Source organism: Elaeis guineensis, chromosome 13 (assembly GCF_000442705.2).
Source record: "Elaeis guineensis isolate ETL-2024a chromosome 13, EG11, whole genome shotgun sequence".
Taxonomy (NCBI): Eukaryota; Viridiplantae; Streptophyta; class Magnoliopsida; order Arecales; family Arecaceae; genus Elaeis; species Elaeis guineensis.
The window spans coordinates 17,726,637-17,745,649 of record NC_026005.2 but is presented as its reverse complement, the minus strand read 5'-3'; the positions used below and the strand labels follow the sequence as shown (position 1 = coordinate 17,745,649).

At 35.6% G+C, this 19,013-nt stretch overlaps 1 long non-coding RNA gene across 1 annotated transcript; it reads left to right on the top strand.

The window, feature by feature from the left end:
- The first annotated feature begins 16,461 nt into the window (after positions 1 to 16,461).
- Positions 16,462 to 17,675, top strand: LOC140853406 (uncharacterized). The gene is made up of 3 exons (XR_012136463.1): positions 16,462 to 16,922; positions 17,014 to 17,302; positions 17,442 to 17,675. It is a non-coding gene; the product is annotated as an uncharacterized lncRNA (long non-coding RNA).
- Positions 17,676 to 19,013: the final 1,338 nt, after the last annotated feature.

The following is a 19,013-nucleotide window of genomic DNA, read 5'->3' as shown; positions in this document are numbered from 1 at the left end:
AACTACTGGAAGGTCGTAAAGATCATTCTTAAGTATTTGAAAAATACTAAGGACCAGTGGCTTATGTATGGTAAAATTGACTTAAAATTGATGGGGTTCACCGACTCCAGCTTTCAGTCAGACCATGATGATAGTAAGAGTGTGTTGAGTTATATTTTTATCCTAAATAGAGTGATCTGCTAAAAAAGTTTCAAGCAATACAGTGTAGCAGACTCTATTTGCGAAGTAAAGTATATCGCGGTATCTGATGCTGCGAAGGAAGCTGTATGGTTGCTGAAGTTTATCGATGAGCTCGAAGTGGTACCCTCTATTAATGGTCCTGTCTTGTTATACTATGATAATATTGGAGCCATTGCTTAAGCCAAGGAGTCGAGATCACATCAGCGCACCAAATATATTCTGTGCCGCTATCACCCTATCTGAAAGATCATGGATCGAGATGACGTCGACCTTCAGAAGATCGATGGAAAGGAGAATCTGGCCAACCCATTTACAAAAGCTCTCAAAATCAAGGAGTTCAATGACCACAAGTCAAAGATGGATATTCGATACTGTACCGATTGGCTTAAGTCCAAGTGAGAGTTGTTGGGAATGTGTCCTAAAGACAATCGTTAGATGATTGTGTTCATCTTGTAAATTATATATAAATTTTTATTAATAAAAATTATTTGATATTTTTATTACAAATTATCCATCTTTGAACTCTTGTGTTGTAATGAAGTCCTTAGGACTATAATTAATCGACAAAGGAGGATTTATCGTTAAGTCCTTAAAAATATTTACGACAAATGATATGCTATTAATAGGATGATAGCAATATCAAGTATAGATCGTTGCATGTCATATGAGTTGGTTGTCCTCTTAATCAAAGAGTGTGGAGATACTGTTATGGCATGCAGATAAAATGTAGGAGTACATTCACATCGAACATGACTATGTGCCAAGCACTCTGCTGTCAAGAGTAGCTCGTGAAGGATATCGGTGTAAGTGTCCCTCCGACCTGAGACCACCACGATAATTTGTAAGCAACTCACTGTACTTTAGTATCAAATCATCTGAGTTTTTAACACAATGATGGAAGGATACTGGATGCAGTCAAGTACTTATCAAATCGGTGTGTGAGTCAAGATGAAATTGACCCCTCTAAATTAGTAGGAGATATGCATCAGTGTATTTCAATTCAGTAAAATCTTGACCAGGGTAATCCATAAGATGGATTTAAAAAGTTAAAATATAATATGATCGACTAAATTAGGATTGATAGTTAAATTTTAGATCACCTTGAGTATTTGGATCAAAAAGATGAATTATACGGTAACCATACGCAAGTAGGTTCTAGAAGGTTGCTTTGCAATACTTCGACCTATCCGATCGTCAGGTCATCATTACTAGATGGTTACATCGATTGGTATAGAAAGTTATTTCTATGCTGCTGGCTTAGGTTCGAACCTATGGGGTCATACACACTAGAAGATTTGGTCAGATCAGATGGCTGAAGAGTCCAATTGGATTGTGACTCTGATGAAGAGTCCTACTCGGACTAGGACTCTGGGGGAGAGTTTCATTGAGACTGAAACTCTATTATTTTTAAAGAATTAATTAGTAATTAGATTACTAATTGACTCAATTTGATTGAGCAAAGAGCTTTGGATCGAGTCTAATTGAATTAGATTCAGTTCGACTCTGAATGGGTTTGATATGATCGAGCCTGATTATAAAGAAAATTTGATCCTGATTTGATCAGGGTTTTGACTCGGCTAATTCCTCATAGGGTTAAAAATTTGATGAGATATTTGGATCTCTAATTGGATTAGATTCATTTCTATTTGTGGGTTCAATTCAAATTTGATTTGGATTAAAATTGAATTAGAAATGAAGAGTCCAAGTCAAACTAGGACTCTATCCTTATCTCCTGTGCCACTCTTGAACCCATGCCAATTTCTCCACGTCTAATTGGATTTGGGTTGTAATTTTTAGTGTCATGATAAAGGGTCTAATAAGAGTGGGTGGCAATAACTGATGAGTCATAATATTATCTCTTGCTTAATTCAAATGCGATCCAAATTAGAGATAAGAGGTAAACTAGGAAAGAGATTTTTCGTATATAGAATATTTTTGGTATCATATTATTTTTTTTTATTTTTCTTAGAGAATTATTTGGTATGTGAGACTCTAAAATCCTTCTCCACATTCTAATATTTTTTTCTAAAATTTTTTGAGATGCCAAAAGGAGGTTTTGGTGTTGACTCTTGGTGCCCTTCCTTGGAAAATCCTAATTCCTAGTCTATAAAAAGGAGTCCTCTCTCTTGGACATCCCATGATCAATCCCTTTCTGGTTTTTATTTTTAGAGCCTCTTCTCCTCCTCCTCTATTCCTCCTCTTGATCTTCTCTTACTTTGGAGTGTCCAAAGTACTTGAAGGAGGAGGAACAAATCGGTTGTCGAAGTTGCTTGCAGGCTAGCACCTCCAAGTCCCTAATCTGTGCCTATCTTCGCATGGATCTTTCTGTAGAGGCCAGACAACTCTATGTGGCTACGAGCGACCTGAGGAACATCTTCTCCAATTGTTAGACTAGAGGAGATCAAAATCAAATTTATTTGGTAATGATCTCTAACTTGTTTTGATTCCTATGGTAGATCTAATAGTTAGATCTAGAATTTCAGCATCGATGAGATCAATACAATTTTTATTTTCAGATTTAAAGTGCATATTTTTATATCAAAGATCATAATGTGGTAGTCTAAGATAGGATCTTATGCATGTGATTAGGATTAAATCGTTTAATCTTTTATTTCCACTGCATAAAATTTTTTAAATTGCACGTACTGCTATACCGCATATTTCCTTCACAGCAAGCATTTATGAGTTCAACGGTAGGTAACTCTTTACCAATTGTACTTCATACAATTCTCAATATTTTTCTTGCCTCTAGATCACTCATAGTCTTATGAATAGGATAACAAACTATAGTGTTCTACTTAAGTTAACCCTTCATTCCTATATGGTCATACTCAAATAATGTTGTCTTTGTGGATAGCACAATAAGACAATACTATTCAAATATGTCATAAGCATCAGTATGCACTTAGTCAATATCATATCAATTTTTATAGTAAGTCTTGTAGATAACACAACAAGCTCATTAAGATCTTAACATACTCTATTGACTAAGTATGAAGGAAGGTCTCTGTAGTGTCTACATTACTAATCAATCTAAGTTCGAAAGTCAATTAGACCAAATTGACCAGATAAGTAGATGGGAGGCTCCCGTAGCTTTTCTTAGACATCAACATAGTTGGCCAGATCAACATATGGACCTAATTAGAGAACTACCTTTAACACTTACCTAGACACCAATTGATCAAATGAATTCGACATTCGATTTGTAAGTGAATCCTGATATTATAACTTAATTTAATTTTTTATAGAGGGTCTTAAATTGGTCTCAGCACATCCTAACATCTACATAATATGTAACATACATATAACAATTCATGCTATACAACATGCTTTTTAAGTTATAATGTCATTCATATTATCATGCCAAAAATGATTGCTAGAATCACAAAGGGTGTACAAATAATTTTGACTTAACAGATAACAAGTTCAGTCAACTAACTAAACCCTAATCGAATTGGGCATGTATATACAATACACCCTTAATCAAAATGATTTAAGCATCAAACTATCATGAACCATAAAATTTTAGATTATAACAAATTTTAAATTTTATAATTGAGATTTAAATTCATGCTTCAAATAAAGTTAAAAATAATTTTTGATTTTAATACCGATGCTGAAAATCGATACAGCATATTGGCATTATATGAATTAGATCAAATCTATACTACAACTTTGGCACTTGTTTGATCGAATCTAACAAGGGTGGCTCTGATATCACTGTTGGACTCCAATCATATAGTGAAATATAAATTTTAAAAATTTTTTAACATGCATATCAAAAGCTTTAACAATTAAAACTAGCCAATTAGAACTCAAATCCTAGATCACCTTGTAGATGTCGAACAAACCAAAACCAAGCATGCAAAGAGTTAGAAACTTATACTTTTTAAAATAAATAATATGATAAAATAGTGATCTCCATGAGATTCTAAAGTAGAAGTCCTCCAACAGTGATCCACACAGAAGATGATCAAAATCCTTCCCAACTGGTGCGGTGCCGCAGTCTTTTCTTCACAAGTGTGCTGTCGGTTTTCTTCTCAAAGAATAATCGCACCAACATCTGTTTTCCTTCGATTCCTCTACTAAGACCATGTCAAGAGGGTTCTCTCCAAAAATTTCACAACTAAGAATTTGATTTTGTACTCAAACACATAGAAAAATCAAACCCTAGGACAAACACACCACACTTGCCTTTTTTTTTCACTTCTCTTCTTTCTATTTTTTCTCTTCAATTTTCTTGTCTTTTTGCTCTAATTTTTTTCTAACTTTTTTCTCTCTTACCACATGCCTAAGAACTGATTCTTTCAAGATTTTAACCCATGTGGGACATCTTGTATAAATATAGGATGAAGGAATGGTAGGGAGTCCCAAGGGGCACCAACTCTTGGCGCTCCACCTTCCTATGTGGAGAATTAAATCTTTGATGAATTGATTAGCATAGAAGAGCCTTCATACAAAAGAATCCTTCTCTTCTACACCTCATAAATTCTTTAGATTAATTTAGCATGTGACAATTAAGGAATGAGTGGATAAACAGGAGGTAGTTAGGTGCCTTAATGCAAAAGGACTCTTCCTTCTCTTGGGCGTCAATAAATATGGGGTGGCAATAAATAAATGGCATGGATCTGGTGGCATGGAGGACTCCTTTCCCATCTGAAATACTTTCAAGATAAGAAAATAAATCAAATAAATTGGACTTAATCTAATTAGAACAAAGGCAATAGGTTAAGACTAGCTCAAATTCATTTGAACTAATCTAATTGGGAACTTAGGTTAATACAATATGCTAGTATATCAAATTAACCATTAGGATCTACATTAAATCTTAATTAATCGATTGATATTTAGTAATATGTCATGACTATCCATAAGAGATAAAATTTGATAGAAATACCAAAAATATCCTTCAATGGCAAGTTACCGTGTAATTCAATCCTTCAGTCATACAACACCCCAGATGAGCTATGGGCATGAAATCATGTCAAGTCCAATTACTTATCTAAACATATCTTGATCAAAAGGTGATGATTCAGTTGATGGTATATTAAATTTTTTTTTCTAATTATCATCCTACTTTGATCAAAGACTTTCACAATCATCAACCTATGAGATCATTTAGGATATTCGCTCTCCTTATTAGGAGTGACCGATCTCTTATTGATCACTCACAACCTCCATGCATACTTCACCATATCCAGAACACCCCTTACAAAGATCAGAGAATCAAGTTAGGAAGTGAACCAAAATATGGATTCATGTACATAAGGTACCATGGTGATCTCAAATCAAAGAATCACTTGCACAACTCCCACTAGAGAACAACCAGTTGACATGTAAATAAGACTCCATCAGATATTCTCTCATAGGTCAATTCAGTGAATTCATTCTCTAATGAGCACCCACATCCTTGTATTAGTGTCGCCATACAAGTGGTTGTGAGATCAACTATTCTCATCACTGAGCATATATAGGATGTACCATCCTTATCGGTGTCATTGATCTCCAACTCAATGAACCAATAACTGAAAATATTTTAGATCAGGGCTATTAAAGATTTAGATCTCACTGGCGTGATCTCATCACGATCCTAAAATCATGATCTAGACCTATGGAGTTCATTATAATCTTAAAACAATAATAAGATATAGCATATGATGAATTGAAATATCTATTTTATTAATTAACAATATCAAATACATGAGTTTGAAAGATAAAATATAGAAAAATATCCCATCGTATCCCATATGCGATTGGCTTGTAGTGTATAATTCTTTCAGAACATGGATCGGGTTGACGGATTGGATCATATTTTGCCACCCTATATAGTAACAATCCCTCAGTTCTAGACAAAAATTAGATGGTAAGAGGATAGGTTTCTATGACCACGACAGCAACTTTTACTTCATTGCCTATACGTAGGGTCATCTTTCCTAGCCTCAACCTTCTACATTCTTTAAGATCCTGCATTAAAGTACACAAATGTACACTAGAATCAGAGTCTATTACCCAACTAGTAGTAGAAAAACTAGTAGGTTAGTCTCCATCATGAGCAATTCCAACATAGCTTCTAAAGGTGTGTCCCTCGAACTCTTCGAGATCCCTATCAGCATTTTTTGGTTTAAGACACTACCTAGTTTTTCAAAACTTAAAACACCTTTCAAGTCCCTTAGCCAATCCTTACAGTTGGAACCTGACATTGGTTGATAATGATGCGGGTTAAACAATTAGAAGCAGACAGTATTCCTATAGAGAGAAGACATTTCAAGTTAGACTTTTGTAATTGATTTTAGTTTATTTTAAAAAATTTATTTTAAAAACAAACTCGCTCCCACTAATTTATTGGAGCTTTCACTATTTCTGTGGATTCTAACACTCCTTGGATTAGGAAGCGAAAACTCCTTCATGAATTGAGGTTCCTAGTGGATACTGTGGTCCCACCGATTGGCACACCACCTCATCTAATAGATCTTGGTGAATGTGTTAATCAATAGATAGATAACTCTTGTCCAATGCTTTTCAAGCAAATTGCAATAGATTTAGGTCTTTAAGTCCTGAGACCTCACCTGATAAATCTTGGCCTCATTCCTTAGTTAAGTCAGATCCACCATTGAGCATGAGTGATGTCATCATTCGATCCTCACCTGACAGATCTTAGGCCCAACCCCATCTCTACCCCATATATAGAGTGGTTGCTTCTTCTTTGATGTAACTAAACCACTGTATCTAGTCGAGAATAGTCAACATCAAAGAGGGCACGACACTCTACAATGGTAGAAGACCCTTTGACTTAACATTATTGAGAAGATTTTAATTTAGATCTCTTCCTTAATTAGTCATACGGTTATGACTCATCTAGTGGCATGGGTTAGCTCGAGTTCAACAAGTAACCTAATATAGAAACTAATATTCCAAAATGGTCAGATAAGTTAAGATGTATGGGGGTCCTCCCATTGCTTTCCTTAGACACTAATGAATTTGTCAGGTCAGACAACGGAATCAGTTAAAGAACCACCATCTATGTACTTATCTTAGATACCAAATTGATTGATTAAAATCGATCAAGTTAGCTTATTGACCTGGGCTCGAACCATAGAGCCGAATTAGATCTTAAGTTGATCGATAACATATGGCTGTTAATCGATCTGACCAAACTTACAACTACTTGAATTGGTCATAAGCATATTTGATCCTCTCCTAATCAATATTTGATTTGGTTTGATCAACTGCTCAAACTAGACCTAATTGAGCCACCCACACCTTGAACCTATGTATTATGAAATTGACATAGATCTTCAATTCTCAATTTTTAGATCTAATTGATTTCATATCTTAATTCTTAATTAAGTCCATGGGTCAAATCTGATGTCCAAATAATTTATAATAAGATTGCATCACATGCATAATTTTTTGCTCACCCTTGAGTCGACTCACCGATAACTCGAGTTAATTTGTCAGAGTGAGTCGGCTCGAGTCAAAACCGAGCCGGATCCCTGTGATGAACAGAGAACCCACATGCCACAGTCTGCTGATTTGAGTCGGCTTGTCTCCAAACTGAGTCAGCTCAATAGGGTATGGAGTTGACTCCAACAAGGAAGGAGTCGACTCCTCAGGTACTCGAGTCGACTGGAACAAAACTCGAGTTGGCTCGACAGATGTACCAGCAGCAGATTTCATAAAAATTTCAGATCCATGCATACAAATAGTTCTAATTTAGATATTAAAATAATTTTAAAATCTAAACAACTAAATTATGCATTAAAACCAATCAAATCTAAGATTTTTGGATCTAAGATTTTGTAAAAAATAAGTTTCAGATCTACAAACTATATATCGCATATATCATTTTAGATCTAAAACAAAACAATAAACACGTATCTGATACATGAATATTTTTTCTTTCGTGGTACTTCTTCATGGGATGTAACCACATGGCACCTCTACATGCCATAAGAAAACCCATTGATTGGGTAAGAGAGGGATCAATCCCTACTTCTTATGACTGGACGGTCTGGTGATAAATCCAATCCGATTACTTCGCTACTCAGATAATCAACTAAACTACATATCATATATGTAAAAAGAACAGGATCATCATCATATATTTTAAATTAGATCTAATCTAATCTTTAAATCTAATACTAGATCTAATCATGCATCTCATGCAACATAGACCAAGCATACATCTAATGCATCAACTAAAATCAGATTATAACATGTAATATAGATCTAATCTAATTTCATCACATGTAACATAGATCTATCATGACCCTACACAAAAACACATCACATGCATTTAATTAAAATCTGATTATAATCTCATGCATTACTTTAAATTTCAAATTTGATAATCAGATTTTTAGATCTGAAATTGCATGTGAAATGACAATTCATGGCTTTAATACAACTTGAAAGATGTCGCACATCCGATGACATGCATGCAAAATATATAGTATGCAGAATTTTAACATTTAAAATTCATCTATGCAGTGAAATTAAAATTAGCTATAGATTAAACAAATTTAATCTGTCTAGCATAATTTAAGTATATCTAATCTACTCATAACAGGATCGTTCACATGCTAATAATGCAGAAATTAAATCAGATTTAATCTAAGTACAAATCGAGATCAGATCTTGATATCTTTGCGTGAGTAGCAATCCACCATGATTGATGTTTCGGATAGCCTGATGAGGTCCTCGTCGAGCCGCACATACGTCCATCCTCTACAGGTATCCACACGAGATCTTTTGCCCAATCGGATGCTTCATCTTCATCGGGGTGCTAGCTCCCTTACAGAAGACTCCTCTTGATGGCAAATCCATCACCTTCTTCAGATCTCTCGATCTCCTCTGGAGAAGAAGAAGACTCTAGGAGAAAGAAGAGGTGGTGGAAGATATTTGAGAACCCTTCTCTCTTCCCAAAACCCTAATGCCCAAAACCTAGAAACCTAGAGTTTCTACACACCAAGAAAGATGCTGCCACCCTAAAACCCATGCCATAATAATTCTTATGCTAAGAAACTCATGGCTTATTTTCTCACAGGAAAAGGGATCATATCTGATGCCAAAAGAAAAGCTTCTTATGGTTGGCATCCAAAAAGGGATAAGAATTATCCTTATCTAATAAGAAAACAAATTAAGTTCAAACTTGAATTCAAATCGAATTTGAATTCAATCTTGAACTAACTTCCATCCTCATCCACCCATGGAGAATTGGGGGTGACAATCATCAGATTTGTATGAAGAAACTTCACGCACAAACCAAAATAGCATGAAGAAAAATGATGTCCAATAGTGGGGTGGCATAAGGGAGAGTCCAATCTCCCATAGACTTTAGATTAGTTTCTAATTTAGTTCCAAACCAAATCAAATTTGGTTAGACTCAAAAGCATAATAAACCTAATCAAATTAAGAACCAAATCTCTTAATTAAATTCTAATCAAATTAAATATTAATTGAGCCAAGTCATGATCAAATTAAGAACTAATCTCCCTTAAAATCAGGCTTAACTCAATTCAAGTCAAACTGAATCTCCTTCAATTAGACTTGATTCAAACTTTACTGCTCAATCAAATTGAGCCAATTAGTAATCTAATTACTAATTAATCTTTCTATAATTCACTAATCATTAGCAATTATATTATTATAACTTTGACAAAGGGTTAATCATCAATTAAATGGATGATTTTATCTATCAATGATTCATAATCGTTAATCAGCCATCTGATCAGATAATTTTTTTTTTTATATATGATCTTGTAGGTTTTATTCTATCTGATAGTGAGATACATCATAATTTCTATCATAATATCATCGAAACTCTTTTCAATGGATCGAAATAATTCTAATTCTATCTTTCGAGGGTCATCGATTATCAAGATGACATCCGATGAATCTCATAATCCATCAGTGATACCTAGTAGTATGTAGTGATAATCCAGCAGAATAAAAACTTTGAACCTCTAGGTGCAATTATCGTGTAGTCCGATTTTTCTATCATGAGTCCTGATAGGATGCAGATTAAGGATAACTCATCAAATCCGTTCATCCATCATATGTTAGATTCAATCAACTTGAGTCTATGTGAAACTTTATGAAAACTTTTTTTTATCATTCATTTACCATGGTCATGGATTTTAGGACTTAGTTTCATGAACCACATTGGACCTCTCTTTGTCTACCAGGATCGATAGATCTCATCTTGGTGCATACTCTATTTCTACAATGGACTTACTATAGCCAACATATACCATAAAATTTCAAATGGCTAGGTAACCAAATAATTGTATAGTCAAACTACAGCAGCCTCACTGTGAACAACTGAGACACCTCAGGTCAAAGAACTATTTACACCACTGTAGCTATGAGTAAGTCACTGATGGATAGGTAGCCATCCTAGTAACTTCTGGTGTTGATCACGTTCAGTATCAGTTGTTCTCTAACAACTATTTGTACTCTCACTCTAATATTCCTATATTATAGACTCAAGACTCATCTGTCAAATAAAGCAATCTGTGCATCAATCTATTTGGATCAATCATCGTCTCTATGATAATCCTATGATCGAAAGTAATTTAGAAATTAACCATTAATAATTTGTGCCTCAAATTATCAACTCTTTGAGAATATGCATCATCATCCGTTAATTCTCCAGACGATTCATAGACACAATTAAAGTACACATAACATGAATGAAAAAATAATCTAAATTTTATTAATTTCAAAATTTAATTATAAAATTATACTCCAGAAGTGTATATGCATCAGCCAATCTGGCTTCTAAGACACACATCTAACAGATACTTTGTTCACTTCTCTTCGGGTCCCTTAGAATGAGAAAGCCCTATATAGTATTGGTAATGTGAATTATAGTACCATAATCAATCCACCAAGTATTATTAGGAACATCAACAGAAAATGATTCATGATATACTAAAGATATAAAAGTATCTTTCTTTTCAAGCCATTTCTTGTACTTTATGCAGTCCTTCTTCATGTGTCTCTTTTTCTTGCAAAAGAAGCATACATCTTTATTGCCATGACGCTTTATTGGCACTACAGTATTCTTCTTCTTAGGAGCACCTTTCTCCTTTCTTTCTTTACCATGAGTAGCAAGATTAGTACTTTCATACTTTATATCCTCTTTTTCTTATATAAATCTTTCTTCCTCTTGAACACATATAGTCAAAAGTTCATTAACAAACCATATTTCCTTATGTGTATTATAGGAAATCTTGAAAGGACCATATTCTGCAGGTAGAGAATTCAAAATGAAATGGACTAGAAAAATGTTAGAAATCTCAACTTCTAAAGATTTGAGTTGAGCAGCATTATCTCTCATCTCCATGATATGGTAATATACACCTTTAGTACTGTTAAACCTCATGCCTGAAAGTTTCTTCATTAATTAGGGTAATGGCCAATGCCTTAATAGAACTTTCAAACTGCTCTTCAATGGCCTTCATAAAATCCTTGACTCTATTACATTGGGGGATTGACCCCCTAATATTTTTAGATATCCGAGATATGATAAGCATCAGACCAAGCGATTAGATTGCTCCCATTTCTAGTACGCCAAAATCTGTTATGATGTACTTGAATCCATGGGAATAGATGGTTCATTCACACGAAGCACTAGGCCAAGGTCCTTATATTTAAGAGTGTAAAGAATACTATCTTTCCGATCAGAAAAATTATTACTAATATTGGAATAAGAGTAGCATCATTAATATATGCAGTAGGATTAGCTGCAATAATCAAAAGTATAGAAAATTTTAGTGCTATAAAGTATAAATTATAATTTGAAATAATCAATATTAATTTCAGTAGTAAATTCTAATCTTTCTATGAGCAAAGGTGCATCATGCATAGAATTCACTAATATTTTATTAATAAGACTAGCAACATAGATATCAAAGATAGTAAATTTTCATACCTATGGACCTTTATATTTAATATCTAGATTACCATCTTATTCTAATTAAATAACAAAAATAACCACTCTTTGTGGATACAGTTAATTATTTTTATGATTTAATTATAATTTTATTCGCATGCCATTATCCTTTAATTTATAATTTTTATGAAGTTTTTACCATATTCAGCATGCTGTGGCTACTCCTGAATACAATAAACCTACTATTTTACGTGATTTTTATTATATTCAAGATACTGTGGCTACTCCTAAATATAATAAACCCACTACTTTATGTGATTTTTACTATATCTAAGATGCTGTGGTTACTCCTGAACACAATAAGCCCACTAACTTTAATATGATATTGAATAACCCAAATAATCATATAAATTTTTTTTATGGTTTTCATCTTTATCATGATCACAAAATTTTTAGCAAATAAATAGTAATTCAAAGACTTTTATGTGACCAAAATAAATTGCAAAATACTATTTAAAAGAATTTTTATGTAACAAACTTTATTATGGGGACTAAATAATTATCCAAATACTTTTATGTAATAAACTTTGTCATAGGGATCAAATTGCAATTTTTAGAAGGATCTTTATTGAATTAATAACTTTGTTAGGGACTAAATTGCAAAAATCCCTGAACTAAATTGAATTGAATTGGTCTAGTTGAGTCAATTAAGAAGGCTTTTTACTAAATATGTACTTTATCAGGGGCTTAAATGCAAAATCGCCTGTTTCAGTAAATGGGCATCCGGGTTTCGGGCTTCGGATTGGGACCTAAAACCCGAACCCGTTAGGCCGCCATCTTCCTCTTCCCTCTTTTCCCGATTACCACCCAAACCCCATGGCCGGCGCTTTGAACCTTGATTAACCTGCGATCCTCGGCCAGCGAGGCACCGGCAGTCCTCAACCACCGGCGGTAGGCCTGAGACCGTCGTCCCGACAGCCGGTGAGCCGGCGCTTGGCCGTCCTAGGTGGGAGAACGGTGGGAAAAGGGGAAATATGCTGGCGGTTTTGTCCCTTAAATCTGGGGCGGCGGCCGCCGGAAAAGCCAATCGGCGGACCACCGCTCTCTTTCTAATACCGAGCACTCCTTATGCCGGCGATTTGCCGGATGCAAGCCGGAGGACCGGCTGCCTTAATGGAGGAGGAGGCCCGCGGCCTTCTTCTTTTTATTTATTCAATTAGATCTCCGTTAATGTACCGGCGGGTGGCTACCGCAGAAAAGGTCGCCGGAAAGGGCGGCCAGGCGAGGGATGCCGGCGGCCAATCGTGGCCACTGGACACGGACCAGAGGTCCGGCCAGCCACCGTGATGGAAAGAAGAGAAGGGCACGCCGTCGGCCCTTTCTTCTCCCATTTTTATTTGTTTATTGTTTATTTATTTTAAGCAACTATAGCATAGCACTTATGATGATCCTCTTAAAATTAAATAAATAAATAAAAATATTTTTTTTATGGAATCCATAAGCAGACCCAGATCTTGATGACTTTGATCATAAGATCGATCAGGATAGCCAATTAGATCTACATCTAACACTGTAACTTCAGGATTCACCGTCAGCCCCATCCCCTCGAATGTCAGAAAAAGAGACTTCTTTATTTTATTCAAAAATAATAATTATAAAAACTTTAATATGCCAAAAAAGAAACATGAATATGGCATATACAAATTTTCGGTACAGCAAGAAGGCCAATAAGACTGAACAAAATAGCATAGAGGGTGGCTCTGATATCATCAAATGTAAGAAATTTAATTTTGATATGGAAATAATGTACCTCTAACCGTCATTGTTCTAATCTAAAGACGAACATTGCAAAAAATATCAAAAAATAGATCGTATAGATGAATCTGCTTTGCTCCAATCTTACAAAGAATACTGTAAAAGAATTCTTCCAGTCTATGTTTAGAGAATCTCGATGCTTATTATCAATTGAGAGTATTGTATTTATAGGCTAGAATAGGAATTCTTTTAGATTAGCACAAATTCTTGTCCATCAAGAAATCATAACTAGAGTAGAGTCTTTATTTTGATCAGAGTCCATTTTTATCTCAAAAGAATTTTAATTATTTATTATCATCTTAATTATCTTGAATTATTTTTAATGATTAGATCACATGTGGGTCATATCAAATTCCTAATATTGGGATGAGCACAATAGTTTGGACATGCATGCTTGCCTCCTTTGCAACTTTTTACTTAATTTAGCATCTGATGGCCAATATGCATATAATGAAGTTTGGCATGTATAGTGAATTTCAAGAATAATGAAATAATGAATATTATATGAGATATTGTGATGAAAAATAATAAAAAAACTATTATATCAACCACTTTCTGTGAAACAATGCTATCTTCACTCAAATGGATACAAGGCTGGCAATTTCTTGATCTAAGTTGCCAAACAGACGACCTCGATGTGAGATTACAAGCATAACTAGTGTTGGTGCAAGATTCTGTAGGGTGTCAGGATGCTGGAGCAAACGATGAGATTGGATCTCTTGAGGGTATGACCTGCAAAAAGGTTCTAATCGGAGGTTGCTCCATGAAGACTCTCCAATGCTTAAATCAGAACTTTTGTTTAATAGATGGTGGAGCGTAAGAGGCAGAATAATGGCATATCTTTTTCCAAGATCCCTTTTAGGCCTTTTTTTATGGATGGAGGTGGAAGCTTTGGTTAGTAAGTTGGTTGGTATGATCCCGTCCGATTAGGATACAATTTGCGCATAGTGGCGGAACTATTGTTCGAGATTCTTGAGATATAGCGGTTGTGGTTGTCTTATCAATTTCACGACAGTTATTGCCCGATAGGTGTTGAATTTTGAATTGATGTGCTAACTTGGTATTGTCGAGGTAAGGATTGATCAGCAACGATTAGGAGTCGCATGCCTAGTACTGCTTTCAGGTGAGGAAGTCAGGAACTGGAGACCCACTCTACAGGAGGAGGTTGGTTGGTCGGATGTGATCAGCTAACGATCGTCTTTTGATCGAATCGAGCTGGCCATTCGGGCGTGTTGTCGACTCATCAATCTAGCCTACAAGAGTCGGCTGCCAAAGAGATATTGACGGTCATGTGTGAGAGTTACCGAGCGACAGTCGGTGAGTCTTCATCTGCTCAAGGTGTGGAGCACTGATTGAACGAATGTCGAGAACTAGTCAGCAACAACGCAATAGTGGTTACAGCCAACTAGGGGTCGATGAGGGCCTTAACAGGTAGACTTATCAGCTTTGGATATACTGAGCCTTGGACTTCTTCATATCATCGGCTCGTGCGAAGTTTCCCCAACAACTAGTTTTAAGTCCTAACTACATCATCTTGACTATGATCTTATTGGATTCTACCAAAAAAAAAAAAAAAACCATCATCTTATTGGATACGCTGTTCTTATTTCGATGATTTGACTATCCAACCAAATCAACTTGTTCATTTACCATCAAGTTGAGGTGATGCAACCACACCCCAAAACCTAATAATGACCCGATCACAACTGATTCTACCATATATGCATGTAATAACATATTAAAATGGTGATGCAAAAGAAAAGTAGAAAAGGTTAGATTAGTAAAAAAATAATCATGTTAGTACCAAGTTAATCAGGTTATATTAGGTTTAAAGATTTCCAATCAATCTTGCATGTTGATTGTATCATCTTAAACATGATATAGTCCAATTTGCCAATCAAAAGAGTTGTGCCATCTCTTCAGTGTGCGGACCTTATTTGAAATCAAATTATTGCTGAGCTATTTATTATTAGGTCAAATTTGAATTAAACAAATATCTCTCGGAAGACAAAATTAAGAACCGCACAACTCTGCCAGCATTAATACTTGTGCCTCAATCTAACCCAAGTTGATCCATGGCCATGATTTTTACCTACCAGCTACATTGGCCCTCCACTAACCCGCTTTATTGACGATTTCTTGCATCTCCATCAACTAAATTTTTAATTACTGTGCACTAGCATGACATGCGGTGTGCATGCTCCATTTTTTTTTTTTTTGAGGAACACGGAGGAAGTAAGAGGCTTCCTCCAATGGAATTTATTTAATAGTCTAGTTTATATTAAGATAAATACAAGATAATATGACCTATTAATGATGTGAGCATCAATTACAGTATGACGACAGAGGATAAGAGGTGATGTAAGAGAATGCATTAGAGAGTCAAGTCAAGATCCATTATTGGCACTGGTTTGGTGGTCTTTGAGTGCGGTAGCGCTTATCCTCCCTCCTGTTTTTGTTCTCTGTTGATAATTAGGCGTTGATGGTATGGGCCTAAGGGCTATATAGCTTCCATCGCCTTGGTGATATTGCTTCGAAAGTCATGTATTTCCTGTCAGCTACTGAGGTCTAGTCAGCTAGGAGGAAGAGTATTTTCTTTGTAGTTTCGGAGGCTGAGAACACTTCAAATCTGAAGAGACGACTATTTCATTCTTTCCAGACACATTTGCAGATTGTTGCAATGAGTATACCGGATGGGCGTCTTTCCTTGGCCGGAATTTTTTTTGTCTTCATGAGCTCCAAAATTATTGATAAGTTTCTGGCATTTACTCGCTTCTTTTAAATTTTCGGCCGTGAGCATTTTGTTATGAAAGCAAAGCCATCCAAAGAACTTGAACTTTTCCGAAATTTGTATCTTCCAGGAACTTTTGCATGGAACGGGTCTAATCCCCGTCCATTAGAAAGTAATAGCCCTTCTTAGACGTGTGTTTGCCGGGTGCACTCCATTTCCACCTTCCTTCCGGAGTCACTTTTTTCGGACAAACACACCTTCCTAGGAGCTCCAGAATTTGCTCGATATTATATTATAGTAAGTCTACCATGGAGGTCAAGGTCATGCCACTGTTTTTGAGTTTTTGTTTTTTTTTTTATTTTTATTTTTTTGAAACTTTTGATTCCAGATCACCGTTGGAGATTAAAAGAGAGCACTTCCGTCCATCGATTACAGCTGTCCGCGTAATATATAATGGGTTGGTGGCGAAGTTTCCATATATTTCAGGTCTCATCTCATCAGAATCTGACCATCTGTTGATCTACTCCAATAAAAGACCCAAGTGACAACGTCCCCCATATTTCTAAGGCACTACGGCGAAGAAAAGATGAAACTCTCTCCTTTCATCCTAATCCTCCTCCTCATAGCTCTAATCTCTGCCTTTCTCTCCATCCAGCTTCATTTGGTCTATGGAAATGGTAATACTTTCTAAAGGCTTGCTTATATTATGAGCATACATATGCGAAGGTAGCTTTGAAGCCTTTTGAGGATGATTAGGTGTTGGTGCAGTTATGGAATTTATTTACTTTGGTGTGCTTCTGCTCTATTGTTTTGCAGAGACAAAGGGAAGGATATTAGGTGGAAGGCGCGAGTATAGCCCACCATCTCCATCTGGAAACCCGGTGAGGAACGATTTCCCCCCTGAGGAGAGACCTTCACCTCCTCTAGAAACCAGCTGGAGGCTGACAGAACCATGAAAGTGTTGCACTTGCTATTTCAATTCTGGAACGTGGGTGTATTTTCCTCGTACAAGTGTGAAGAGAATAAAGTTGGTTGCACCTCTTCCCTTTCTCTCCTTGTTGGGTGAAATAGTTGGAAATCCATTTAAATTTCAAACTCTTGTAAATCCTTTCATATTACTCTGAATAAATTTTTGGGTGAGTAGTCGGATGTTCCCACTACTCTCCAATTCCTTAAAAATAAATAAATAAATAAATAAATACATAAATTTCATATCATTCATAGCTAAAATATGTGTAGAGATATGAAAAAAAAATAATGGGATGTCATCAAAATTCTTGTTGTTTATACTCTACTTTTTGGGGATGCAGTTGCCTCTAAAAAGATTCGAACTCTTAATGATTGATCCGTGCTCTATCGGTACAAAGATCTTCCTGGTTATTGCTTACTATGGGATGTAATCAAAGTTTTTGTGCCCTCAGTTATTACAGTTGCTGCTTTGGGATCAGCTCTACCTTGAAATGCTGCTTGCCTGCCTCAAAGCTGGTTTGTGGTTCAATACCACTCTGCTTTGTTTTCCTTCCTTTAGAGATGATGATGGAGTCTTGCAGTTAGTGAATTTATAAAGGATCCACATTGAATGTTCAGATACTACTCTTCTTTGAGTCTCTTTTTGTCCATACTACTCTGTTTTGGGTTATACTAGTGACAGTCTGAGTCTCCACTCTTTCTATCATTTTGGTTTCTTACGCTATATATTCTGCTGTAATGCTTCTCAGGAGATAAGTATTTTCTTCTGCCTTTTGTACCTAACCCATTGTAATTACTTGGTTCTTTCTTAATAAAATCATTGGTAAATAGTTGGATATTCCTACTACTCTCCAATTCATTAAAAAAAAAAAAAAACTTTTTGGGGAAGTTTTGACCGCATATCTAAGGAGAATACTATGTATAGTTTTGTACCTGGTCCAGAACTATTTTTTTTTGGTGTAATGGGATGCAAGACAGCCACCCAGATTTTATTAAAGGGTGGTGAAGAAGGATGTACAAACAGTGGTTAGAATTCAGCGTAAGCCCGAATTAAACCCAAACAGGGAAGAAATAAAGTTCAGAACAGAAATGAAAACAATTAACTCAAAGACCCGGAAGTTGAGGTATCAACGAGACATCCTTGCATATCTTCCAGTTGACTTGAGTAGCCGTGATCTTCCAAAAGCCTCTGAAACTTATCGAGTGTATGTTGTCAAGTTACAGAAATTAGTGACATCATCGCGCCCCAAACCCTGCATCCAGATCAGGTATATGATGGCCACACATTTCTTAGGGCAAGACTCTAAAGAATATGCAAGGTCTGCCTTGTTATCAACACATAATCATATCAAATCCAACTTGTTCAGTGGCAAAAACAAACTTACTAGTATTTTATTCAAAAACAAACTAAGCAAATAT